The sequence below is a fragment of the Pelobates fuscus genome, unplaced genomic scaffold, assembly GCF_036172605.1.
Source record: "Pelobates fuscus isolate aPelFus1 unplaced genomic scaffold, aPelFus1.pri scaffold_57, whole genome shotgun sequence".
Classification (NCBI taxonomy): domain Eukaryota; kingdom Metazoa; phylum Chordata; class Amphibia; order Anura; family Pelobatidae; genus Pelobates; species Pelobates fuscus.
The window spans coordinates 106255-127878 of record NW_026961940.1 but is presented as its reverse complement, the minus strand read 5'-3'; the positions used below and the strand labels follow the sequence as shown (position 1 = coordinate 127878).

Genomic DNA, 21624 nt, shown 5'->3' with positions numbered 1-21624 from the left:
CGGAAGCCATCCAGACTCGGGCCTGGTTAGTACTTGTATGGGAGACCAACTAGGAACCTCAGGTGCCGTAAGCTTTTGTTTATTTCTTTTTTGCATTATGATGTCATAATCAGACCACTTTTTTCCCTATCCAGAAGCATCTTGTCTTTTGTCGCACTCAGAGTTTGATATTCTACCAACATTAACGAGATCGCATTATCTTAATTTCACTTACGGCCATACCAGTCTGAAAATGCCTGATCTCGTCAGATCTCGGAAGCCATCCAGACTCGGGCCTGGTTAGTACTTGTATGGGAGACCAACTAGGAACCTCAGGTGCCGTAAGCTTTTGTTTATTTCTTTTTTGCATTATGATGTCATAATCAGACCACTTTTTTCCCTATCCAGAAGCGTCTTGTCTTTTGTCGCAACCAGAGTTTGATATTCTACCAACATTAGCGAGATCGCATTCTCTTAATTTCACTTACGGCCATACCAGTCTGAAAATGCCTGATCTCATCAGATCTCGGAAGCCATCCAGACTCGGGCCTGGTTAGTACTTGTATGGGAGACCAACTAGGAACCTCAGGTGCCGTAAGATTTTGTTTATTTCTTTTTTGCATTATGATGTCATAATCAGACCACTTTTTTCCCTATCCAGAAGCGTCTTGTCTTTTGTCGCAACCAGAGTTTGATATTCTACCAACATTAGCGAGATCGCATTCTCTTAATTTCACTTATGGCCATACCAGTCTGAAAATGCCTGATCTCGTCAGATCTCGGAAGCCATCCAGACTCGGGCCTGGTTAGTACTTGTATGGGAGACCAACTAGGAACCTCAGGTGCCGTAAGCTTTTGTTTATTTCTTTTTTGCATTATGATGTCATAATCAGACCACTTTTTTCCCTATCCAGAAGCATCTTGTCTTTTGTCGCAACCAGAGTTTGATATTCTACCAACATTAGCGAGATCGCATTCTCTTAATTTCATTTACGGCCATACCAGTCTGAAAATGCCTGATCTCATCAGATATCGGAAGCCATCCAGACTTGGGCCTGGTTAGTACTTGTATGGGAGAACAACTAGGAACCTCAGGTGCCGTAAGCTTTTGTTTATTTCTTTTTTGCATTATGATGTCATAATCAGACCACTTTTTTCCCTATCCAGAAGCGTCTTGTCTTTTGTCGCAACCAGAGTTTGATATTCTACCAACATTAGAGAGGTCGCATTCTCTAAATTTCACTTACGGCCATACCAGTCTGAAAATGCCAGATCTCGTCAGATCTCGGAAGCCATCCAGACTCGGGCCTGGTTAGTACTTGTATGGGAGACGAACTAGGAACCTCAGGTGCCGTAAGATTTTGTTTATTTCTTTTTTGCATTATGATGTCATAATCAGACCACTTTTTTCCCTATGGGAGACCAACTAGGAACCTCAGGTGCCGTAAGCTTTTGTTTATTTCTTTTTTGCATTATGATGTCATAATCAGACCACTTTTTTCCCTATCCAGAAGCGTCTTGTCTTTTGTCGCAACCAGAGTTTGATATTCTACCAACATTAGCGAGATAGCATTCTCTTAATTTCACTTACGGCCATACCAGTCTGAAAATGCCAGATATCGGAAGCCATCCAGACTCGGGCCTGGTTAGTACTTGTATGGGAGACCAACTAGGAACCTCAGGTGCCGTAAGCTTTTGTTTATTTCTTTTCTGCATTATGATGTCATAATCAGACCACTTTTTTCCCTATCCAGAAGCATCTTGTCTTTTGTCACAACCAGAGTTTGATATTCTACCAACATTAACGAGATCGCATTCTTTTAATTTCACTTACGGCCATACCAGTCTGAAAATGCCTGATCTCGTCAGATCTCGGAAGCCATCCAAATTTGGGCCTGGTTAGTACTTCTATGGGAGACCAACTAGGAACCTCAGGTGCCGTAAGCTTTTGTTTATTTCTTTTTTGCATTATGATGTCATAATCAGACCACTTTTTTCCCTATGGGAGACCAACTAGGAACCTCAGGTGCCGTAAGCTTTTGTTTCTTTCTTTTTTGCATTATGATGTCATAATCAGACCACTTTTTTCCCTATCCAGAAGCGTCTTGTCTTTTGTCGCAACCAGAGTTTGATATTCTACCAACATTAGCGAGATCGCATTCTCTTAATTTCACTTACGGCCATACCAGTCTGAAAATGCCTGATCTCATCAGATCTCGGAAGCCATCCAAACTTGGGCCTCGTTAGTACTTGTATGGGAGACCAACTAGGAACCTCAGGTGCCGTAAGCTTTTGTTTATTTCTTTTTTGCATTATGATGTCATAATCAGACCACTTTTTTCCCTATGGGAGACCAACTAGGAACCTCAGGTGCCGTAAGCTTTTGTTTCTTTCTTTTTTGCATTATGATGTCATAATCAGACCACTTTTTTCCCTATCCAGAAGCGTCTTGTCTTTTGTCGCAACCAGAGTTTGATATTCTACCAACATTAGCGAGATCGCATTCTCTTAATTTCACTTACGGCCATACCAGTCTGAAAATGCCTGATCTCGTCAGATCTCGGAAGCCATCCAGACTCGGGCCTGGTTAGTACTTGTATGGGAGACCAACTAGGAACCTCAGGTGCCGTAAGCTTTTGTTTATTTCTTTTTTGCATTATGATGTCATAATCAGACCACTTTTTTCCCTATGGGAGACCAACTAGGAACCTCAGGTGCCGTAAGCTTTTGTTTATTTCTTTTTTGCATTATGATGTCATAATCAGACCACTTTTTTCCCTATCCAGAAGCGTCTTGTCTTTTGTCGCAACCAGAGTTTGATATTCTACCAACATTAGCGAGATAGCATTCTCTTAATTTCACTTACGGCCATACCAGTCTGAAAATGCCTGATCTTGTCAGATATCGGAAGCCATCCAGACTCGGGCCTGGTTAGTACTTGTATGGGAGACCAACTAGGAACCTCAGGTGCCGTAAGCTTTTGTTTATTTCTTTTCTGCATTATGATGTCATAATCAGACCACTTTTTTCCCTATCCAGAAGCATCTTGTCTTTTGTCACAACCAGAGTTTGATATTCTACCAACATTAACGAGATCGCATTCTCTTAATTTCACTTACGGCCATACCAGTCTGAAAATGCCTGATCTCGTCAGATCTCGGAAGCCATCCAAACTTGGGCCTGGTTAGTACTTCTATGGGAGACCAACTACGAACCTCAGGTGCCGTAAGCTTTTGTTTATTTCTTTTTTGCATTATGATGTCATAATCAGACCACTTTTTTCCCTATGGGAGACCAACTAGGAACCTCAGGAGCCGTAAGCTTTTGTTTCTTTCTTTTTTGCATTATGATGTCATAATCAGACCACTTTTTTCCCTATCCAGAAGCGTCTTGTCTTTTGTCGCAACCAGAGTTTGATATTCTACCAACATTAGCGAGATCGCATTCTCTTAATTTCACTTACGGCCATACCAGTCTGAAAATGCCTGATCTCGTCAGATCTCGGAAGCCATCCAGACTCGGGCCTGGTTACTACTTGTATGGGAGACCAACTAGGAACCTCATGTGCCGTAAGCTTTTGTTTATTTCTTTTTTGCATTATGATGTCATAATCAGACCACTTTTTTCCCTATCCAGAAGCATCTTGTCTTTTGTCACAACCAGAGTTTGATATTCTACCAACATTAACGAGATCGCATTCTCTTAATTTCACTTACGGCCATACCAGTCTGAAAATGCCTGATCTCATCAGATCTCGGAAGCCATCCAAACTTGGGCCTCGTTAGTACTTGTATGGGAGACAAACTAGGAACCTCAGGTGCCGTAAGCTTTTGTTTATTTCTTTTTTGCATTATGATGTCATAATCAGACCACTTTTTTCCCTATGGGAGACCAACTAGGAACCTCAGGTGCCGTAAGCTTTTGTTTATTTCTTTTTTGCATTATGATGTCATAATCAGACCACTTTTTTCCCTATCCAGAAGCGTCTTTCTTTTGTCGCAACCAGAGTTTGATATTCTACCAACATTAGCGAGATCGCATTCTCTTAATTTCAGTTACGGCCATACCAGTCTGAAAATGCCTGATCTTGTCAGATCTCGGAAGCCATCCAGACTTGGGCCTGGTTAGTACTTGTATGGGAGACCAACTAGGAACCTCAGGTGCCGTAAGCTTTTGTTTATTTCTTTTTTGCATTATGATGTCATAATCAGACCACTTTTTTCCCTATCCAGAAGTGTCTTGTCTTTTGTCGCAACCAGAGTTTGATATTCTACCAACATTAGCGAGATCGCATTCTCTTAATTTCACTTACGGCCATACCAGTCTGAAAATGCCTGATCTTGTCAGATCTCGGAAGCCATCCAGACTCGGGCCTAGTTAGTACTTGTATGGGAGACCAACTAGGAACCTCAGGTGCCGTGAGCTTTTGTTTATTTCTTTTTTGCATTATGATGTCATAATCAGACCACGTTTTTCCCTATCCAGAAGCATCTTGTCTTTTGTCGCAACCAGAGTTTGATATTCTACCAACATTAACGAGATCGCATTCTCTTAATTTCTTTTACGGCCATACCGGTCTGAAAATGCCTGATCTCGTCAGATCTCGGAAGCCATCCAGACTCGGTCCTGGTTAGTACTTGTATGGGAGACCAACTAGGAACCTCAGGTGCCGTAAGCTTTTGTTTATTTCTTTTTTGCATTATGATGTCATAATCAGACCACTTTTCTCCCTATCCAGAAGCGTCTTGTCTTTTGTCGCAACCAGAGTTTGATATTCTACCAACATTAGCGAGATCGCATTCTCTTAATTTCGCTTACGGCCATACCAGTCTGAAAATGCCTGATCTCGTCAGATCTCGGAAGCCATCCAGACTCGGGCCTGGTTAGTCCTTGTATGGGAGACCAACTAGGAACCTCAGGTGCCGTAAGCTTTTGTTTATTTCTTTTTTGCATTATGATGTCATAATCAGACCACTTTTTTCCCTATCCAGAAGCGTCTTGTCTTTTGTCGCAACCAGAGTTTGTTATTCTACAAACATTAGCGAGATCGCATTCTCTTAATTTCACTTGCGGCCATACCAGTCTGAAAATGCCTGATCTCGTCAGATATCGGAAGCCATCCAGAGTCGGGCCTGGTTAGTACTTGTATGGGAGACCAACTAGGAACCTCAGGTGCCGTAAGCTTTTGTTTATTTCTTTTTTGCATTATGATGTCATAATCAGACCACTTTTTTCCCTATGGGAGACCAACTAGGAACCTCAGGTGCCGTAAGCTTTTGTTTATTTCTTTTTTGCATTATGATGTCATAATCAGACCACTTTTTTCCCTATCCAGAAGCGTCTTGTCTTTTGTCGCAACTAGAGTTTGATATTCTACCAACATTAGTGAGATCGCATTCTCTTAATTTCCCTTACGGCCATACCAATCTGAAAATGCCTGATCTCTTCAGATCTTGGAAGCCATTCTGACTCGGTCCTGGTTAGTACTTGTATGGGAGACTAACTAGGAACCTCAGGTGCCGTAAGCTTTTGTTTATTTCTTTTTTGCATTATGATGTCATAATCAGACCACTTTTTTCCCTATCCAGAAGCATCTTGTCTTTTGTCGCAACCAGAGTTTGATATTCTACCAACATTAACGAGATCGCATTCTCTTAATTTCACTTACGGCCATACCATTCTGAAAATGCCTGATCTCGTCAGATCTTGGAAGCCATCCAGACTTGGGCCTGGTTAGTACTTGTATGGGAGTCCAACTAGGAACCTCAGGTGCCGTAAGCTTTTGTTTATTTCTTTTTTGCATTATGATGTCATAATCAGACCACTTTTTTCCCTATCCAGAAGCGTCTTGTCTTTTGTCGCAACCAGAGTTTGATATTCTACCAACATTAGCGAGATCGCATTCTCTTAATTTCACTTACGGCCATACCAGTCTGAAAATGCCTGATCTCATCAGATCTCGGAAGCCATCCAGACTCGATCCTGGTTAGTACTTGTATGGGAGACCAACAAGGAACCTCAGGTGCCGTAAGCTTTTGTTTATTTCTTTTTTGCATTATGATGTCATAATCAGACCACTTTTTTCCCTATCCAGAAGCGTCTTGTCTTTTGTCGCAACCAGAGTTAGATATTCTACCAACATTAGCGAGATCGCATTCTCTTAATTTCACTTACGGCCATACCAGTCTGAAAATGCCTGATCTCGTCAGATCTCGGAAGCCATCCAGACTCGGGTCTGGTTAGTACTTGTATGGGAGACCAACTAGGAACCTCAGGTGCCGTAAGCTTTTGTTTATTTCTTTTTTGCATTATGATGTCATAATCAGACCACTTTTTTCCCTATCCAGAAGCGTCTTGTCTTTTGTCGCAACCAGAGTTTGATATTCTACCAACATTAGCGAGATCGCATTCTCTTAATTTCACTAATGGCTATACCAGTCTGAAAATGCCTGATCTCGTCAGATCTCGGAAGCCATCCAGACTCGGGCCTGGTTAGTACTTGTATGGGAGACCAACTAGGAACCTCAGGTGCCGTAAGCTTTTGTTTATTTCTTTTTTGCATTATGATGTCATAATCAGACCACTTTTTTCCCTATCCAGAAGCGTCTTGTCTTTTGTCGCAACCAGAGTTTGATATTCTACCAACATTAGCGAGATCGCATTCTCTTAATTTCACTTGCGGCCATACCAGTCTGAAAATGCCAGATCTCGGAAGCCATCCAGAGTCGGGCCTGGTTAGTACTTGTATGGGAGACCAACTAGGAACCTCAGGTGCCGTAAGATTTTGTTTATTTCTTTTTTGCATTATGATGTCATAATCAGACCACTTTTTTCCCTATCCAGAAGCGTCTTGTCTTTTGTCGCAACCAGAGTTTGATATTCTACCAACATTAGCGAAATCGCATTTTCTTAATTTCACTTACGGCCATACCAGTCTGAAAATGCCAGATCTCGGAAGCCATCCAGACTCGGGCCTGGTTAGTACTTGTATGGGAGACCAACTAGGAACCTCAGGTGCCGTAAGCTTTTGTTTATTTCTTTTTTGCATTATGATGTCATAATCAGACCACTTTTTTCCCTATGGGAGACCAACTAGGAACCTCAGGTGCCGTAAGCTTTTGTTTATTTCTTTTTTGCATTATGATGTCATAATCAGACCACTTTTTTCCCTATCCAGAAGCGTCTTGTCTTTTGTCGCAACCAGAGTTTAATATTCTACCAACATTAGCGAGATTGCATTCTCTTAATTTCCCTTACGGCCATACCAGTCTGAAAATGCCTGATCTCGTCAGATCTCGGAAGCCATCACGACTCGGTCCTGGTTAGTACTTGTATGGGAGACCAACTAGGAACCTCAGGTGCCGTAAGCTTTTGTTTATTTCTTTTTTGCATTATGATGTCATAATCAGACCACTTTTTTCCCTTTCCAGAAGCATCTTGTCTTTTGTCGCAACCAGAGTTTGATATTCTACCAACATTAACGAGATCGCATTCCCTTAATATCACTTACGGCCATACCAGTCTGAAAATGCCTGATCTCGTCAGATCTCGGAAGCCATCCAGACTTGGGCCTGGTTAGTACTTGTATGGGAGACCAACTAGGAACCTCAGGTGACGTAAGCTTTCGTTTATTTCTTTTTTGCATTATGATGTCATAATCAGACCACTTTTTTCCCTATGGGAGACCAACTAGGAACCTCAGGTGCCGTAAGCTTTTGTTTATTTCTTTTTTGCATTATGATGTCATAATCAGACCACTTTTTTCCCTATCCAGAAGCGTCTTGTCTTTTGTAGCAACCAGAGTTTGATATTCTACCAACATTAGCGAGATCGCATTCTCTTAATTTCACTTACGGCCATACCAGTCTGAAAATGCCTGATCTCGTCAGATCTCGGAAGCCATCCAGACTTGGGCCTGGTTAGTACTTGTATGGGAGACCAACTAGGAACCTCAGGTGCCGTAAGCTTTTGTTTATTTCTTTTTTGCATTATGATGTCATAATCAGACCACTTTTTTCCCTATCCAGAAGCGTCTTGTCTTTTGTAGCAACCAGAGTTTGATATTCTACCAACATTAGCGAGATCGCATTCTCTTAATTTCACTTACGGCCATACCAGTCTGAAAATGCCTGATCTCGTCAGATCTCGGAAGCCATCCAGACTTGGGCCTGGTTAGTACTTGTATGGGAGACCAACTAGGAACCTCAGGTGCCGTAAGCTTTTGTTTATTTCTTTTTTGCATTATGATGTCATAATCAGACCACTTTTTTCCCTATCCAGAAGCGTCTTGTCTTTTGTCGCAACCAGAGTTTGATATTCTACCAACATTAGCGAGATCGCATTCTCTTAATTTCACTTACGGCCATACCAGTCTGAAAATGCCTGATCTCGTCAGATCTCGGAAGCCATCCAGACTCGGGCCTGGTTAGTACTTGTATGGGAGACCAACTAGGAACCTCAGGTGCCGTGAGCTTTTGTTTATTTCTTTTTTGCATTATGATGTCATAATCAGACCACTTTTTTCCCTATCCAGAAGCATCTTGTCTTTTGTCGCAACCAGAGTTTGATATTCTACCAACATTAGCGAGATGGCATTCTCTTAATTTCTCTTACGGCCATACCGGTCTGAAAATGCCTGATCTCGTCAGATCTCGGAAGCCATCCAGACTCGGGCCTGGTTAGTACTTGTATGGGAGACCAACTAGGAACCTCAGGTGCCGTAAGCTTTTGTTTATTTCTTTTTTGCATTATGATGTCATAATCAGACCACTTTTTTCCCTATCCAGAAGCGTCTTGTCTTTTGTCGCAACCAGAGTTTGATATTCTACCAACATTAGCGAGATCGCATTCTCTTAATTTAGCTTACGGCCATACCAGTCTGAAAATGCCTGATCTCGTCAGATCTCGGAAGCCATCCAGACTTGGGCCTGGTTAGTACTTGTATGGGAGACCAACTAGGAACCTCAGGTGCCGTAAGCTTTTGTTTATTTCTTTTTTGCATTATGATGTCATAATCAGACCACTTTTTTCCCTATCCAGAAGCGTCTTGTCTTTTGTCGCAACCAGAGTTTGATATTCTACCAACATTAGCGAGATCGCATTCTCTTAATTTCACTTACGGCCATACCAGTCTGAAAATGCCTGATCTCGTCAGATCTCGGAAGCCATCCAGACTCGGGCCTGGTTAGTACTTGTATGGGAGACCAACTAGGAACCTCAGGTGCCGTGAGCTTTTGTTTATTTCTTTTTTGCATTATGATGTCATAATCAGACCACTTTTTTCCCTATCCAGAAGCATCTTGTCTTTTGTCGCAACCAGAGTTTGATATTCTACCAACATTAGCGAGATGGCATTCTCTTAATTTCTCTTACGGCCATACCGGTCTGAAAATGCCTGATCTCGTCAGATCTCGGAAGCCATCCAGACTCGGGCCTGGTTAGTACTTGTATGGGAGACCAACTAGGAACCTCAGGTGCCGTAAGCTTTTGTTTATTTCTTTTTTGCATTATGATGTCATAATCAGACCACTTTTTTCCCTATCCAGAAGCGTCTTGTCTTTTGTCGCAACCAGAGTTTGATATTCTACCAACATTAGCGAGATCGCATTCTCTTAATTTAGCTTACGGCCATACCAGTCTGAAAATGCCTGATCTCGTCAGATCTCGGAAGCCATCCAGACTTGGGCCTGGTTAGTACTTGTATGGGAGACCAACTAGGAACCTCAGGTGCCGTAAGCTTTTGTTTATTTCTTTTTTGCATTATGATGTCATAATCAGACCACTTTTTTCCCTATCCAGAAGCGTCTTGTCTTTTGTCGCAACCAGAGTTTGATATTCTACCAACATTAGCGAGATCGCATTCTCTTAATTTCACTTACGGCCATACCAGTCTGAAAATGCCTGATCTCGTCAGATCTCGGAAGCCATCCAGACTCGGGCCTGGTTAGTACTTGTATGGGAGACCAACTAGGAACCTCAGGTGCCGTAAGCTTTTGTTTATTTCTTTTTTGCATTATGATGTCATAATCAGACCACTTTTTTCCCTATGGGAGACCAACTAGGAACCTCAGGTACCGTAAGCTTTTGTTTATTTCTTTTTTGCATTATGATGTCATAATCAGACCACTTTTTTCCCTATCCAGAAGCGTCTTGTCTTTTGTCGTAACCAGAGTTTGATATTCTACCAACATTAGCGAGATCGCATTCTCTTAATTTCACTTACGGCCATACCAGTCTGAAAATGCCAGATCTCGGAAGCCATCCAGACTCGGGCCTGGTTAGTACTTGTATGGGAGACCAACTAGGAACCTCAGGTGCCGTAAGCTTTTGTTTATTTCTTTTTTGCATTCTGATGTCATAATCAGACCACTTTTTTCCCTATGGGAGACCAACTAGGAACCTCAGGTGCCGTAAGCTTTTGTTTATTTCTTTTTTGCATTATGATGTCATAATCAGACCACTTTTTTCCCTATCCAGAAGCGTCTTGTCTTTTGTCGCAACCAGAGTTTGATATTCTACCAACATTAGCGAGATCGTATTCTCTTAGTTTCACTTACGGCCATATCAGTCTGAAAATGCCTGATCTCGTCAGATCTCGGAAGCCATCCAGACTCGGGCCTGGTTAGTACTTGTATGGGAGACCAACTAGGAACCTCAGGTGCCGTAAGCTTTTGTTTATTTATTTTTTGCATTATGATGTCATAATCAGACCACTTTTTTCCCTATCCAGAAGCGTCTTGTCTTTTGTCGCAACCAGAGTTTGATATTCTACCAACATTAGCGAGATCGCATTCTCTTAATTTCACTTACGGCCATACCAGTCTGAAAATGCCTGATCTCGTCAGATCTCGGAAGCCATCCAGACTCGGGCCTGGTTAGTACTTGTATGGGAGACCAACTAGGAACCTCAGGTGCCGTAAGCTTTTGTTTATTTCTTTTTTGCATTATGATGTCATAATCAGACCACTTTTTTCCCTATCCAGAAGCATCTTGTCTTTTGTCGCAACCAGAGTTTGATATTCTTCCAACATTAACGAGATCGCATTCTCTTAATTTTACTTACGTCCATACCAGTCTGAAAATGCCTGATCTCGTCAGATCTCGGAAGCCATCCAGACTCGGGCCTGGTTAGTACTTGTATGGGAGACCAACTAGGAACCTCAGGTGCCGTAAGCTTTTGTTTATTTCTTTTTTGCATTATGATGTCATAATCAGACCACTTTTTTCCCTATGGGAGACCAACTAGGAACCTCAGGTGCCGTAAGCTTTTGTTTATTTCTTTTTTGCATTATGATGTCATAATCAGACCACTTTTTTCCCTATCCAGAAGCGTCTTGTCTTTTGTCGTAACCAGAGTTTGATATTCTACCAACATTAGCGAGATCGCATTCTCTTAATTTCACTTACGGCCATACCAGTCTGAAAATGCCAGATCTCGGAAGCCATCCAGACTCGGGCCTGGTTAGTACTTGTATGGGAGACCAACTAGGAACCTCAGGTGCCGTAAGCTTTTGTTTATTTCTTTTTTGCATTCTGATGTCATAATCAGACCACTTTTTTCCCTATGGGAGACAAACTAGGAACCTCAGGTGCCGTAAGCTTTTGTTTATTTCTTTTTTGCATTATGATGTCATAATCAGACCACTTTTTTCCCTATCCAGAAGCGTCTTGTCTTTTGTCGCAACCAGAGTTTGATATTCTACCAACATTAGCGAGATCGCATTCTCTTAATTTCTCTTACGGCCATACCAGTCTGAAAATGCCTGATCTTCTCAGATCTCGGAAGCCATCCAGACTCGGTCCTGGTTAGTACTTGTATGGGAGACCAACTAGGAACCTCAGGTGCCGTAAGCTTTTGTTTATTTCTTTTTTGCATTATGATGTCATAATCAGACCACTTTTTTCCCTATCCAGAAGCGTCTTGTCTTTTGTCGCAACCAGAGTTTGATATTCTACCAACATTAGCGAGATCGCATTCTCTTAATTTCACTTACGGCCATACCAGTCTGAAAATGCCTGATCTCGTCAGATCTCGGAACCCATCCAGACTCGGGCCTGGTTAGTACTTGTATGGGAGACCAACTAGGAACCTCAGGTGCCGTAAGCTTTTGTTTATTTCTTTTTTGCATTATGATGTCATAATCAGACCACTTTTTTCCCTATCCAGAAGCGTCTTGTCTTTTGTCGCAACCAGAGTTTGATATTCTACCAACATTAGCGAGATCGCATTCTCTTAATTTCCCTTACGGCCATACCAGTCTGAAAATGCCTGATCTCATCAGATCTCGGAAGCCATCCAGACTCGGTCCTGGTTAGTACTTGTATGGGAGACCAACTAGGAACCTCAGGTGCCGTAAGCTTTTGTTTATTTCTTTTTTGCATTATGATGTCATAATCAGACCACTTTTTTCCCTATCCAGAAGCGTCTTGTCTTTTGTCGCAACCAGAGTTTGATATTCTACCAACATTAGCGAGATCGCATTCTCTTAATTTCGCTTACGGCCATACCAGTCTGAAAATGCCTGATCTCGTCAGATCTCGGAAGCCATCCAGTCTCGGGCCTGGTTAGTACTTGTATGGGAGACCAACTAGGAACCTCAGGTGCCGTAAGCTTTTGTTTATTTCTTTTTTGCATTATGATGTCATAATCAGACCACTTTTTTCCCTATCCAGAAGCGTCTTGTCTTTTGTCGCAACCAGAGTTTGATATTCTACCAACATTAGCGAGATCGCATTCTCTTAATTTCACTTACGGCCATACCAGTCTGAAAATGCCAGATCTCGGTAGCCATCCAGACTCTGGCCTGGTTAGTACTTGTATGGGAGACCAACTAGGAACCTCAGGTGCCGTAAGCTTTTGTTTATTTCTTTTTTGCACTATGATGTCATAATCAGACCACTTTTTTCCCTATCTAGAAGCGTCTTGTCTTTTGTCGCAACCAGAGTTTGATATTCTACCAACATTAGCGAGATCGCATTCTCTTATTTCACTTACGGCTATACCAGTCTGAAAATGCCTGATCTCGTCAGATCTCGGAAGCCATCCAGACTCAGGCCTGGTTAGTACTTGTATGGGAGACCAACTAGGAACCTCAGGTGCCGTAAGCTTTTGTTTATTTCTTTTTTGCATTATGATGTCATAATCAGACCACTTTTTTCCCTATGGGAGACCAACTAGGAACCTCAGGTGCCGTAAGCTTTTGTTTATTTCTTTTTTGCATTATGATGTCATAATCAGACCACTTTTTTCCCTATCCAGAAGCGTCTTGTCTTTTGTCGCAACCAGAGTTTGATATTCTACCAACATTAGCGAGATCGTATTCTCTTAGTTTCACTTACGGCCATATCAGTCTGAAAATGCCTGATCTCGTCAGATCTCGGAAGCCATCCAGACTCGGGCCTGGTTAGTACTTGTATGGGAGACCAACTAGGAACCTCAGGTGCCGTAAGCTTTTGTTTATTTATTTTTTGCATTATGATGTCATAATCAGACCACTTTTTTCCCTATCCAGAAGCGTCTTGTCTTTTGTCGCAACCAGAGTTTGATATTCTACCAACATTAGCGAGATCGCATTCTCTTAATTTCACTTACGGCCATACCAGTCTGAAAATGCCTGATCTCGTCAGATCTCGGAAGCCATCCAGACTCGGGCCTGGTTAGTACTTGTATGGGAGACCAACTAGGAACCTCAGGTGCCGTAAGCTTTTGTTTATTTCTTTTTTGCATTATGATGTCATAATCAGACCACTTTTTTCCCTATCCAGAAGCATCTTGTCTTTTGTCGCAACCAGAGTTTGATATTCTACCAACATTAACGAGATCGCATTCTCTTAATTTTACTTACGTCCTTACCAGTCTGAAAATGCCTGATCTCGTCAGATCTCGGAAGCCATCCAGACTCGGGCCTGGTTAGTACTTGTATGGGAGACCAACTAGGAACCTCAGGTGCCGTAAGCTTTTGTTTATTTCTTTTTTGCATTATGATGTCATAATCAGACCACTTTTTTCCCTATGGGAGACCAACTAGGAACCTCAGGTGCCGTAAGCTTTTGTTTATTTCTTTTTTGCATTATGATGTCATAATCAGACCACTTTTTTCCCTATCCAGAAGCGTCTTGTCTTTTGTCGTAACCAGAGTTTGATATTCTACCAACATTAGCGAGATCGCATTCTCTTAAATTCACTTACGGCCATACCAGTCTGAAAATGGCAGATCTCGGAAGCCATCCAGACTCGGGCCTGGTTAGTACTTGTATGGGAGACCAACTAGGAACCTCAGGTGCCGTAAGCTTTTGTTTATTTCTTTTTTGCATTCTGATGTCATAATCAGACCACTTTTTTCCCTATGGGAGACAAACTAGGAACCTCAGGTGCCGTAAGCTTTTGTTTATTTCTTTTTTGCATTATGATGTCATAATCAGACCACTTTTTTCCCTATCCAGAAGCGTCTTGTCTTTTGTCGCAACCAGAGTTTGATATTCTACCAACATTAGCGAGATCGTATTCTCTTAGTTTCACTTACGGCCATATCAGTCTGAAAATGCCTGATCTCGTCAGATCTCGGAAGCCATCCAGACTCGGGCCTGGTTAGTACTTGTATGGGAGACCAACTAGGAACCTCAGGTGCCGTAAGCTTTTGTTTATTTATTTTTTGCATTATGATGTCATAATCAGACCACTTTTTTCCCTATCCAGAAGCGTCTTGTCTTTTGTCGCAACCAGAGTTTGATATTCTACCAACATTAGCGAGATCGCATTCTCTTAATTTCACTTACGGCCATACCAGTCTGAAAATGCCTGATCTCGTCAGATCTCGGAAGCCATCCAGACTCGGGCCTGGTTAGTACTTGTATGGGAGACCAACTAGGAACCTCAGGTGCCGTAAGCTTTTGTTTATTTCTTTTTTGCATTATGATGTCATAATCAGACCACTTTTTTCCCTATCCAGAAGCATCTTGTCTTTTGTCGCAACCAGAGTTTGATATTCTACCAACATTAACGAGATCGCATTCTCTTAATTTTACTTACGTCCATACCAGTCTGAAAATGCCTGATCTCGTCAGATCTCGGAAGCCATCCAGACTCGGGCCTGGTTAGTACTTGTATGGGAGACCAACTAGGAACCTCAGGTGCCGTAAGCTTTTGTTTATTTCTTTTTTGCATTATGATGTCATAATCAGACCACTTTTTTCCCTATGGGAGACCAACTAGGAACCTCAGGTGCCGTTAGCTTTTGTTTATTTCTTTTTTGCATTATGATGTCATAATCAGACCACTTTTTTCCCTATCCAGAAGCGTCTTGTCTTTTGTCGTAACCAGAGTTTGATATTCTACCAACATTAGCGAGATCGCATTCTCTTAATTTCACTTACGGCCATACCAGTCTGAAAATGCCAGATCTCGGAAGCCATCCAGACTCGGGCCTGGTTAGTACTTGTATGGGAGACCAACTAGGAACCTCAGGTGCCGTAAGCTTTTGTTTATTTCTTTTTTGCATTCTGATGTCATAATCAGACCACTTTTTTCCCTATGGGAGACAAACTAGGAACCTCAGGTGCCGTAAGCTTTTGTTTATTTCTTTTTTGCATTATGATGTCATAATCAGACCACTTTTTTCCCTATCCAGAAGCGTCTTGTCTTTTGTCGCAACCAGAGTTTGATATTCTACCAACATTAGCGAGATCGTATTCTCTTAGTTTCACTTACGGCCATATCAGTCTGAAAATGCCTGATCTCGTCAGATCTCGGAAGCCATCCAGACTCGGGCCTGGTTAGTACTTGTATGGGAGACCAACTAGGAACCTCAGGTGCCGTAAGCTTTTGTTTATTTATTTTTTGCATTATGATGTCATAATCAGACCACTTTTTTCCCTATCCAGAAGCGTCTTGTCTTTTGTCGCAACCAGAGTTTGATATTCTACCAACATTAGCGAGATCGCATTCTCTTAATTTCACTTACGGCCATACCAGTCTGAAAATGCCAGATCTCGGAAGCCATCCAGACTCGGGCCTGGTTAGTACTTGTATGGGAGACCAACTAGGAACCTCAGGTGCCGTAAGCTTTTGTTTATTTCTTTTTTGCATTATGATGTCATAATCAGACCACTTTTTTCCCTATCCAGAAGCATCTTGTCTTTTGTCGCAACCAGAGTTTGATATTCTACCAACATTAACGAGATCGCATTCTCTTAATTTTACTTACGTCCATACCAGTCTGAAAATGCCTGATCTCGTCAGATCTCGGAAGCCATCCAGACTCGGGCCTGGTTAGTACTTGTATGGGAGACCAACTAGGAACCTCAGGTGACGTAAGCTTTCGTTTATTTCTTTTTTGCATTATGATGTCATAATCAGACCACTTTTTTCCCTATGGGAGACCAACTAGGAACCTCAGGTGCCGTAAGCTTTTGTTTATTTCTTTTTTGCATTATGATGTCATAATCAGACCACTTTTTTCCCTATCCAGAAGCGTCTTGTCTTTTGTAGCAACCAGAGTTTGATATTCTACCAACATTAGCGAGATCGCATTCTCTTAATTTCACTTACGGCCATACCAGTCTGAAAATGCCTGATCTCGTCAGATCTCGGAAGCCATCCAGACTTGGGCCTGGTTAGTACTTGTATGGGAGACCAACTAGGAACCTCAGGTGCCGTAAGCTTTTGTTTATTTCTTTTTTGCATTATGATGTCATAATCAGACCACTTTTTTCCCTATCCAGAAGCGTCTTGTCTTTTGTCGCAACCAGAGTTTGATATTCTACCAACATTAGCGAGATCGCATTCTCTTAATTTCACTTACAGCCATACCAGTTTCAAAATGCCTGATCTCGTCAGATCTCGGAAGCCATCCAGACTTGGGCCTGGTTAGTACTTGTATGGGAGACCAACTAGGAACCTCAGGTGACGTAAGCTTTTTTTTATTTCTTTTTTGCATTATGATGTCATAATCAGACCACTTTTTTCCCTATGGGAGACCAACTAGGAACCTCAGGTGCCGTAAGCTTTTGTTTATTTCTTTTTTGCATTATGATGTCATAATCAGACCACTTTTTTTCCTATCCAGAAGCGTCTTGTCTTTTGTCGCAACCAGAGTTTGATATTCTACCAACATTAGCGAGATCGCATTCTCGTAATTTCACTTACGGCCATACCAGTCTGAAAATGCCTGATCTCGTCAGATCTCGGAAGCCATCCAGACTCGGGCCTGGTTAGTACTTGTATGGGAGACCAACTAGGAACCTCAGGTGCCGTAAGCTTTTGTTTATTTCTTTTTTGCATTATGATGTCATAATCAGACCACTTTTTTTCCCTATCCAGAAGCGTCTTGTCTTTTGTCGCAACCAGAGTTTGATATTCTACCAACATTAGCGAGATCGCATTCTCTTAATTTCACTTACGGCCATACCAGTCTGAAAATGCCTGATCTCGTCAGATCTCGGAAGCCATCCAGACTCGGGCCTGGTTAGTACTTGTATGGGAGACCAACTAGGAACCTCAGGTGCCGTAAGCTTTTGTTTATTTCTTTTTTGCATTATGATGTCATAATCAGACCACTTTTTTCCCTATGGGAGACCAACTAGGAACCTCAGGTGCCGTAAGCTTTTGTTTATTTCTTTTTTGCATTATGATGTCATAATCAGACCACTTTTTTCCCTATGGGAGACCAACTAGGAACCTCAGGTGCCGTAAGCTTTTGTTTATTTCTTGTTTGCATTATGATGTCATAATCAGACCACTTTTTTCCCTATCCAGAAGCGTCTCGTCTTTTGTTGCAACCAGAGTTTGATATTCTACCAACATTAGCGAGATCGCATTCTCTTAATTTCACTTACGGCCATACCAGTCTGAAAATGCCTGATCTCGTCAGATCTCGGAAGCCATCCAGACTTGGGCCTGGTTATTACTTGTATGGGAGACCAACTAGGAACCTCAGGTGCCGTGAGCTTTTGTTTATTTCTTTTTTGCATTATGATGTCATAATCAGACCATTTTTTTCCCTATCCAGAAGCGTCTTGTCTTTTGTCGCAACCAGAGTTTGATATTCTACCAACATTAGCGAGATCGCATTCTCTTAATTTCACTTACGGCCATACCAGTCTGAAAATGCCTGATCTCGTCAGATCTCGGAAGCCATCCAGACTCGGGCCTGGTTAGTACTTGTATGGGAGACCAACTAGGAACCTCAGGTGCCGTGAGCTTTTGTTTATTTCTTTTTTGCATTATGATGTCATAATCAGACCACTTTTTTCCCTATCCAGAAGCATCTTGTCTTTTGTCGCAACCAGAGTTTGATATTCTACCAACATTAGCGAGATGGCATTCTCTTAATTTCTCTTACGGCCATACCGGTCTGAAAATGCCTGATCTCGTCAGATCTCGGAAGCCATCCAGACTCGGGCCTGGTTAGTACTTGTATGGGAGACCAACTAGGAACCTCAGGTGCCGTAAGCTTTTGTTTATTTCTTTTTTGCATTATGATGTCATAATCAGACCACTTTTTTCCCTATCCAGAAGCGTCTTGTCTTTTGTCGCAACCAGAGTTTGATATTCTACCAACATTAGCGAGATCGCATTCTCTTAATTTAGCTTACTGCCATACCAGTCTGAAAATGCCTGATCTCGTCAGATCTCGGAAGCCGTCCAGACTTGGGCCTGGTTAGTACTTGTATGGGAGACCAACTAGGAACCTCAGGTGCCGTAAGCTTTTGTTTATTTCTTTTTTGCATTATGATGTCATAATCAGACCACTTTTTTCCCTATCCAGAAGCGTCTTGTCTTTTGTCGCAACCAGAGTTTGATATTCTACCAACATTAGCGAGATCGCATTCTCTTAATTTCACTTACGGCCATACCAGTCTGAAAATGCCTGATCTCGTCAGATCTCAGAAGCCATCCAGACTCGGGCCTGGTTAGTACTTGTATGGGAGACCAACTAGGAACCTCAGGTGCCGTGAGCTTTTGTTTTTTTCTTTTTTGCATTATGATGTCATAATCAGACCACTTTTTTCCCTATCCAGAAGCATCTTGTCTTTTGTCGCAACCAGAGTTTGATATTCTACCAACATTAGCGAGATGGCATTCTCTTAATTTCTCTTACGGCCATACCGGTCTGAAAATGCCTGATCTCGTCAGATCTCGGAAGCCATCCAGACTCGGGCCTGGTTAGTACTTGTATGGGAGACCAACTAGGAACCTCAGGTGCCGTAAGCTTTTGTTTATTTCTTTTTTGCATTATGATGTCATAATCAGACCACTTTTTTCCCTATCCAGAAGCGTCTTGTCTTTTGTCGCAACCAGAGTTTGATATTCTACCAACATTAGCGAGATCGCATTCTCTTAATTTAGCTTACGGCCATACCAGTCTGAAAATGCCTGATCTCGTCAGATCTCGGAAGCCATCCAGACTTGGGCCTGGTTAGTACTTGTATGGGAGACCAACTAGGAACCTCAGGTGCCGTAAGCTTTTGTTTATTTCTTTTTTGCATTATGATGTCATAATCAGACCACTTTTTTCCCTATCCAGAAGCGTCTTGTCTTTTGTCGCAACCAGAGTTTGATATTCTACCAACATTAGCGAGATCGCATTCTCTTAATTTCACTTACGGCCATACCAGTCTGAAAATGCCTGATCTCGTCAGATCTCGGAAGCCATCCAGACTCGGGCCTGGTTAGTACTTGTATGGGAGACCAACTAGGAACCTCAGGTGCCGTAAGCTTTTGTTTATTTCTTTTTTGCATTATGATGTCATAATCAGACCACTTTTTTCCCTATGGGAGACCAACTAGGAACCTCAGGTACCGTAAGCTTTTGTTTATTTCTTTTTTGCATTATGATGTCATAATCAGACCACTTTTTTCCCTATCCAGAAGCGTCTTGTCTTTTGTCGTAACCAGAGTTTGATATTCTACCAACATTAGCGAGATCGCATTCTCTTAATTTCACTTACGGCCATACCAGTCTGAAAATGCCAGATCTCGGAAGCCATCCAGACTCGGGCCTGGTTAGTACTTGTATGGGAGACCAACTAGGAACCTCAGGTGCCGTAAGCTTTTGTTTATTTCTTTTTTGCATTCTGATGTCATAATCAGACCACTTTTTTCCCTATGGGAGACCAACTAGGAACCTCAGGTGCCGTAAGCTTTTGTTTATTTCTTTTTTGCATTATGATGTCATAATCAGACCACTTTTTTCCCTATCCAGAAGCGTCTTGTCTTTTGTCGCAACCAGAGTTTGATATTCTACCAACATTAGCGAGATCGTATTCTCTTAGTTTCACTTACGGCCATATCAGTCTGAAAATGCCTGATCTCGTCAGATCTCGGAAGCCATCCAGACTCGGGCCTGGTTAGTACTTGTATGGGAGACCAACTAGGAACCTCAGGTGCCGTAAGCTTTTGTTTATTTATTTTTTGCATTATGATGTCATAATCAGACCACTTTTTTCCCTATCCAGAAGCGTCTTGTCTTTTGTCGCAACCAGAGTTTGATATTCTACCAACATTAGCGAGATCGCATTCTCTTAATTTCACTTACGGCCATACCAGTCTGAAAATGCCTGATCTCGTCAGATCTCGGAAGCCATCCAGACTCGGGCCTGGTTAGTACTTGTATGGGAGACCAACTAGGAACCTCAGGTGCCGTAAGCTTTTGTTTATTTCTTTTTTGCATTATGATGTCATAATCAGACCACTTTTTTCCCTATCCAGAAGCATCTTGTCTTTTGTCGCAACCAGAGTTTGATATTCTACCAACATTAACGAGATCGCATTCTCTTAATTTTACTTACGTCCATACCAGTCTGAAAATGCCTGATCTCGTCAGATCTCGGAAGCCATCCAGACTCGGGCCTGGTTAGTACTTGTATGGGAGACCAACTAGGAACCTCAGGTGCCGTAAGCTTTTGTTTATTTCTTTTTTGCATTATGATGTCATAATCAGACCACTTTTTTCCCTATGGGAGACCAACTAGGAACCTCAGGTGCCGTAAGCTTTTGTTTATTTCTTTTTTGCATTATGATGTCATAATCAGACCACTTTTTTCCCTATCCAGAAGCGTCTTGTCTTTTGTCGTAACCAGAGTTTGATATTCTACCAACATTAGCGAGATCGCATTCTCTTAATTTCACTTACGGCCATACCAGTCTGAAAATGCCAGATCTCGGAAGCCATCCAGACTCGGGCCTGGTTAGTACTTGTATGGGAGACCAACTAGGAACCTCAGGTGCCGTAAGCTTTTGTTTATTTCTTTTTTGCATTCTGATGTCATAATCAGACCACTTTTTTCCCTATGGGAGACAAACTAGGAACCTCAGGTGCCGTAAGCTTTTGTTTATTTCTTTTTTGCATTATGATGTCATAATCAGACCACTTTTTTCCCTATCCAGAAGCGTCTTGTCTTTTGTCGCAACCAGAGTTTGATATTCTACCAACATTAGCGAGATCGCATTCTCTTAATTTCCCTTACGGCCATACCAGTCTGAAAATGCCTGATCTTCTCAGATCTCGGAAGCCATCCAGACTCGGTCCTGGTTAGTACTTGTATGGGAGACCAACTAGGAACCTCAGGTGCCGTAAGCTTTTGTTTATTTCTTTTTTGCATTATGATGTCATAATCAGACCACTTTTTTCCCTATCCAGAAGCGTC

The 21624-nt window shown here is 42.0% G+C and overlaps 64 pseudogenes; all 64 read left to right on the top strand.

Moving 5' to 3' along the window:
• Positions 1-208: 208 nt before the first annotated feature.
• LOC134584922 (5S ribosomal RNA) lies at positions 209-327 on the top strand (annotated as a pseudogene).
• A 134-nt stretch (positions 328-461) lies between these two features.
• Positions 462-580, top strand: LOC134585200 (5S ribosomal RNA; annotated as a pseudogene).
• Positions 581-714: 134 nt separating this feature from the next.
• Positions 715-833, top strand: LOC134584964 (5S ribosomal RNA; annotated as a pseudogene).
• Positions 834-967: 134 nt separating this feature from the next.
• On the top strand, positions 968-1086 carry LOC134585207 (5S ribosomal RNA; annotated as a pseudogene).
• A 134-nt stretch (positions 1087-1220) lies between these two features.
• Positions 1221-1339, top strand: LOC134585194 (5S ribosomal RNA; annotated as a pseudogene).
• A 468-nt stretch (positions 1340-1807) lies between these two features.
• On the top strand, positions 1808-1926 carry LOC134585163 (5S ribosomal RNA; annotated as a pseudogene).
• A 225-nt stretch (positions 1927-2151) lies between these two features.
• LOC134585191 (5S ribosomal RNA) lies at positions 2152-2270 on the top strand (annotated as a pseudogene).
• Positions 2271-2495: 225 nt separating this feature from the next.
• Positions 2496-2614, top strand: LOC134584921 (5S ribosomal RNA; annotated as a pseudogene).
• Positions 2615-2839: 225 nt separating this feature from the next.
• Positions 2840-2958, top strand: LOC134585196 (5S ribosomal RNA; annotated as a pseudogene).
• A 134-nt stretch (positions 2959-3092) lies between these two features.
• Positions 3093-3211, top strand: LOC134585144 (5S ribosomal RNA; annotated as a pseudogene).
• A 225-nt stretch (positions 3212-3436) lies between these two features.
• On the top strand, positions 3437-3555 carry LOC134585204 (5S ribosomal RNA; annotated as a pseudogene).
• Positions 3556-3689: 134 nt separating this feature from the next.
• On the top strand, positions 3690-3808 carry LOC134585257 (5S ribosomal RNA; annotated as a pseudogene).
• Positions 3809-4032: 224 nt separating this feature from the next.
• On the top strand, positions 4033-4151 carry LOC134585167 (5S ribosomal RNA; annotated as a pseudogene).
• Positions 4152-4285: 134 nt separating this feature from the next.
• On the top strand, positions 4286-4404 carry LOC134585209 (5S ribosomal RNA; annotated as a pseudogene).
• A 134-nt stretch (positions 4405-4538) lies between these two features.
• Positions 4539-4657, top strand: LOC134585123 (5S ribosomal RNA; annotated as a pseudogene).
• Positions 4658-4791: 134 nt separating this feature from the next.
• Positions 4792-4910, top strand: LOC134584966 (5S ribosomal RNA; annotated as a pseudogene).
• Positions 4911-5044: 134 nt separating this feature from the next.
• On the top strand, positions 5045-5163 carry LOC134585239 (5S ribosomal RNA; annotated as a pseudogene).
• Positions 5164-5641: 478 nt separating this feature from the next.
• LOC134585219 (5S ribosomal RNA) lies at positions 5642-5760 on the top strand (annotated as a pseudogene).
• Positions 5761-5894: 134 nt separating this feature from the next.
• Positions 5895-6013, top strand: LOC134585210 (5S ribosomal RNA; annotated as a pseudogene).
• Positions 6014-6147: 134 nt separating this feature from the next.
• Positions 6148-6266, top strand: LOC134585036 (5S ribosomal RNA; annotated as a pseudogene).
• A 134-nt stretch (positions 6267-6400) lies between these two features.
• Positions 6401-6519, top strand: LOC134585134 (5S ribosomal RNA; annotated as a pseudogene).
• A 711-nt stretch (positions 6520-7230) lies between these two features.
• Positions 7231-7349, top strand: LOC134585247 (5S ribosomal RNA; annotated as a pseudogene).
• A 134-nt stretch (positions 7350-7483) lies between these two features.
• Positions 7484-7602, top strand: LOC134585045 (5S ribosomal RNA; annotated as a pseudogene).
• A 225-nt stretch (positions 7603-7827) lies between these two features.
• On the top strand, positions 7828-7946 carry LOC134585107 (5S ribosomal RNA; annotated as a pseudogene).
• Positions 7947-8080: 134 nt separating this feature from the next.
• On the top strand, positions 8081-8199 carry LOC134585095 (5S ribosomal RNA; annotated as a pseudogene).
• A 134-nt stretch (positions 8200-8333) lies between these two features.
• On the top strand, positions 8334-8452 carry LOC134584971 (5S ribosomal RNA; annotated as a pseudogene).
• A 134-nt stretch (positions 8453-8586) lies between these two features.
• On the top strand, positions 8587-8705 carry LOC134584929 (5S ribosomal RNA; annotated as a pseudogene).
• A 134-nt stretch (positions 8706-8839) lies between these two features.
• LOC134585276 (5S ribosomal RNA) lies at positions 8840-8958 on the top strand (annotated as a pseudogene).
• Positions 8959-9092: 134 nt separating this feature from the next.
• On the top strand, positions 9093-9211 carry LOC134584970 (5S ribosomal RNA; annotated as a pseudogene).
• Positions 9212-9345: 134 nt separating this feature from the next.
• LOC134584928 (5S ribosomal RNA) lies at positions 9346-9464 on the top strand (annotated as a pseudogene).
• Positions 9465-9598: 134 nt separating this feature from the next.
• On the top strand, positions 9599-9717 carry LOC134585241 (5S ribosomal RNA; annotated as a pseudogene).
• A 134-nt stretch (positions 9718-9851) lies between these two features.
• Positions 9852-9970, top strand: LOC134584920 (5S ribosomal RNA; annotated as a pseudogene).
• Positions 9971-10529: 559 nt separating this feature from the next.
• Positions 10530-10648, top strand: LOC134585020 (5S ribosomal RNA; annotated as a pseudogene).
• Positions 10649-10782: 134 nt separating this feature from the next.
• Positions 10783-10901, top strand: LOC134584918 (5S ribosomal RNA; annotated as a pseudogene).
• Positions 10902-11035: 134 nt separating this feature from the next.
• LOC134585098 (5S ribosomal RNA) lies at positions 11036-11154 on the top strand (annotated as a pseudogene).
• Positions 11155-11713: 559 nt separating this feature from the next.
• Positions 11714-11832, top strand: LOC134585218 (5S ribosomal RNA; annotated as a pseudogene).
• Positions 11833-11966: 134 nt separating this feature from the next.
• LOC134585043 (5S ribosomal RNA) lies at positions 11967-12085 on the top strand (annotated as a pseudogene).
• A 134-nt stretch (positions 12086-12219) lies between these two features.
• LOC134585057 (5S ribosomal RNA) lies at positions 12220-12338 on the top strand (annotated as a pseudogene).
• A 134-nt stretch (positions 12339-12472) lies between these two features.
• On the top strand, positions 12473-12591 carry LOC134585188 (5S ribosomal RNA; annotated as a pseudogene).
• A 376-nt stretch (positions 12592-12967) lies between these two features.
• Positions 12968-13086, top strand: LOC134585152 (5S ribosomal RNA; annotated as a pseudogene).
• A 225-nt stretch (positions 13087-13311) lies between these two features.
• LOC134585018 (5S ribosomal RNA) lies at positions 13312-13430 on the top strand (annotated as a pseudogene).
• Positions 13431-13564: 134 nt separating this feature from the next.
• LOC134584917 (5S ribosomal RNA) lies at positions 13565-13683 on the top strand (annotated as a pseudogene).
• Positions 13684-13817: 134 nt separating this feature from the next.
• LOC134585176 (5S ribosomal RNA) lies at positions 13818-13936 on the top strand (annotated as a pseudogene).
• A 559-nt stretch (positions 13937-14495) lies between these two features.
• On the top strand, positions 14496-14614 carry LOC134585017 (5S ribosomal RNA; annotated as a pseudogene).
• Positions 14615-14748: 134 nt separating this feature from the next.
• On the top strand, positions 14749-14867 carry LOC134584916 (5S ribosomal RNA; annotated as a pseudogene).
• A 134-nt stretch (positions 14868-15001) lies between these two features.
• On the top strand, positions 15002-15120 carry LOC134585097 (5S ribosomal RNA; annotated as a pseudogene).
• A 559-nt stretch (positions 15121-15679) lies between these two features.
• On the top strand, positions 15680-15798 carry LOC134585016 (5S ribosomal RNA; annotated as a pseudogene).
• Positions 15799-16175: 377 nt separating this feature from the next.
• LOC134584956 (5S ribosomal RNA) lies at positions 16176-16294 on the top strand (annotated as a pseudogene).
• Positions 16295-16519: 225 nt separating this feature from the next.
• LOC134585083 (5S ribosomal RNA) lies at positions 16520-16638 on the top strand (annotated as a pseudogene).
• Positions 16639-16772: 134 nt separating this feature from the next.
• LOC134585252 (5S ribosomal RNA) lies at positions 16773-16891 on the top strand (annotated as a pseudogene).
• A 225-nt stretch (positions 16892-17116) lies between these two features.
• On the top strand, positions 17117-17235 carry LOC134584915 (5S ribosomal RNA; annotated as a pseudogene).
• A 135-nt stretch (positions 17236-17370) lies between these two features.
• LOC134584914 (5S ribosomal RNA) lies at positions 17371-17489 on the top strand (annotated as a pseudogene).
• A 316-nt stretch (positions 17490-17805) lies between these two features.
• LOC134585126 (5S ribosomal RNA) lies at positions 17806-17924 on the top strand (annotated as a pseudogene).
• A 134-nt stretch (positions 17925-18058) lies between these two features.
• Positions 18059-18177, top strand: LOC134584969 (5S ribosomal RNA; annotated as a pseudogene).
• Positions 18178-18311: 134 nt separating this feature from the next.
• Positions 18312-18430, top strand: LOC134584927 (5S ribosomal RNA; annotated as a pseudogene).
• A 134-nt stretch (positions 18431-18564) lies between these two features.
• LOC134585157 (5S ribosomal RNA) lies at positions 18565-18683 on the top strand (annotated as a pseudogene).
• Positions 18684-18817: 134 nt separating this feature from the next.
• Positions 18818-18936, top strand: LOC134585260 (5S ribosomal RNA; annotated as a pseudogene).
• A 134-nt stretch (positions 18937-19070) lies between these two features.
• LOC134584926 (5S ribosomal RNA) lies at positions 19071-19189 on the top strand (annotated as a pseudogene).
• A 134-nt stretch (positions 19190-19323) lies between these two features.
• On the top strand, positions 19324-19442 carry LOC134585125 (5S ribosomal RNA; annotated as a pseudogene).
• A 134-nt stretch (positions 19443-19576) lies between these two features.
• On the top strand, positions 19577-19695 carry LOC134584913 (5S ribosomal RNA; annotated as a pseudogene).
• A 559-nt stretch (positions 19696-20254) lies between these two features.
• LOC134585015 (5S ribosomal RNA) lies at positions 20255-20373 on the top strand (annotated as a pseudogene).
• Positions 20374-20507: 134 nt separating this feature from the next.
• Positions 20508-20626, top strand: LOC134584911 (5S ribosomal RNA; annotated as a pseudogene).
• A 134-nt stretch (positions 20627-20760) lies between these two features.
• Positions 20761-20879, top strand: LOC134585096 (5S ribosomal RNA; annotated as a pseudogene).
• Positions 20880-21438: 559 nt separating this feature from the next.
• LOC134585234 (5S ribosomal RNA) lies at positions 21439-21557 on the top strand (annotated as a pseudogene).
• The last annotated feature ends 67 nt before the right edge of the window (positions 21558-21624 follow it).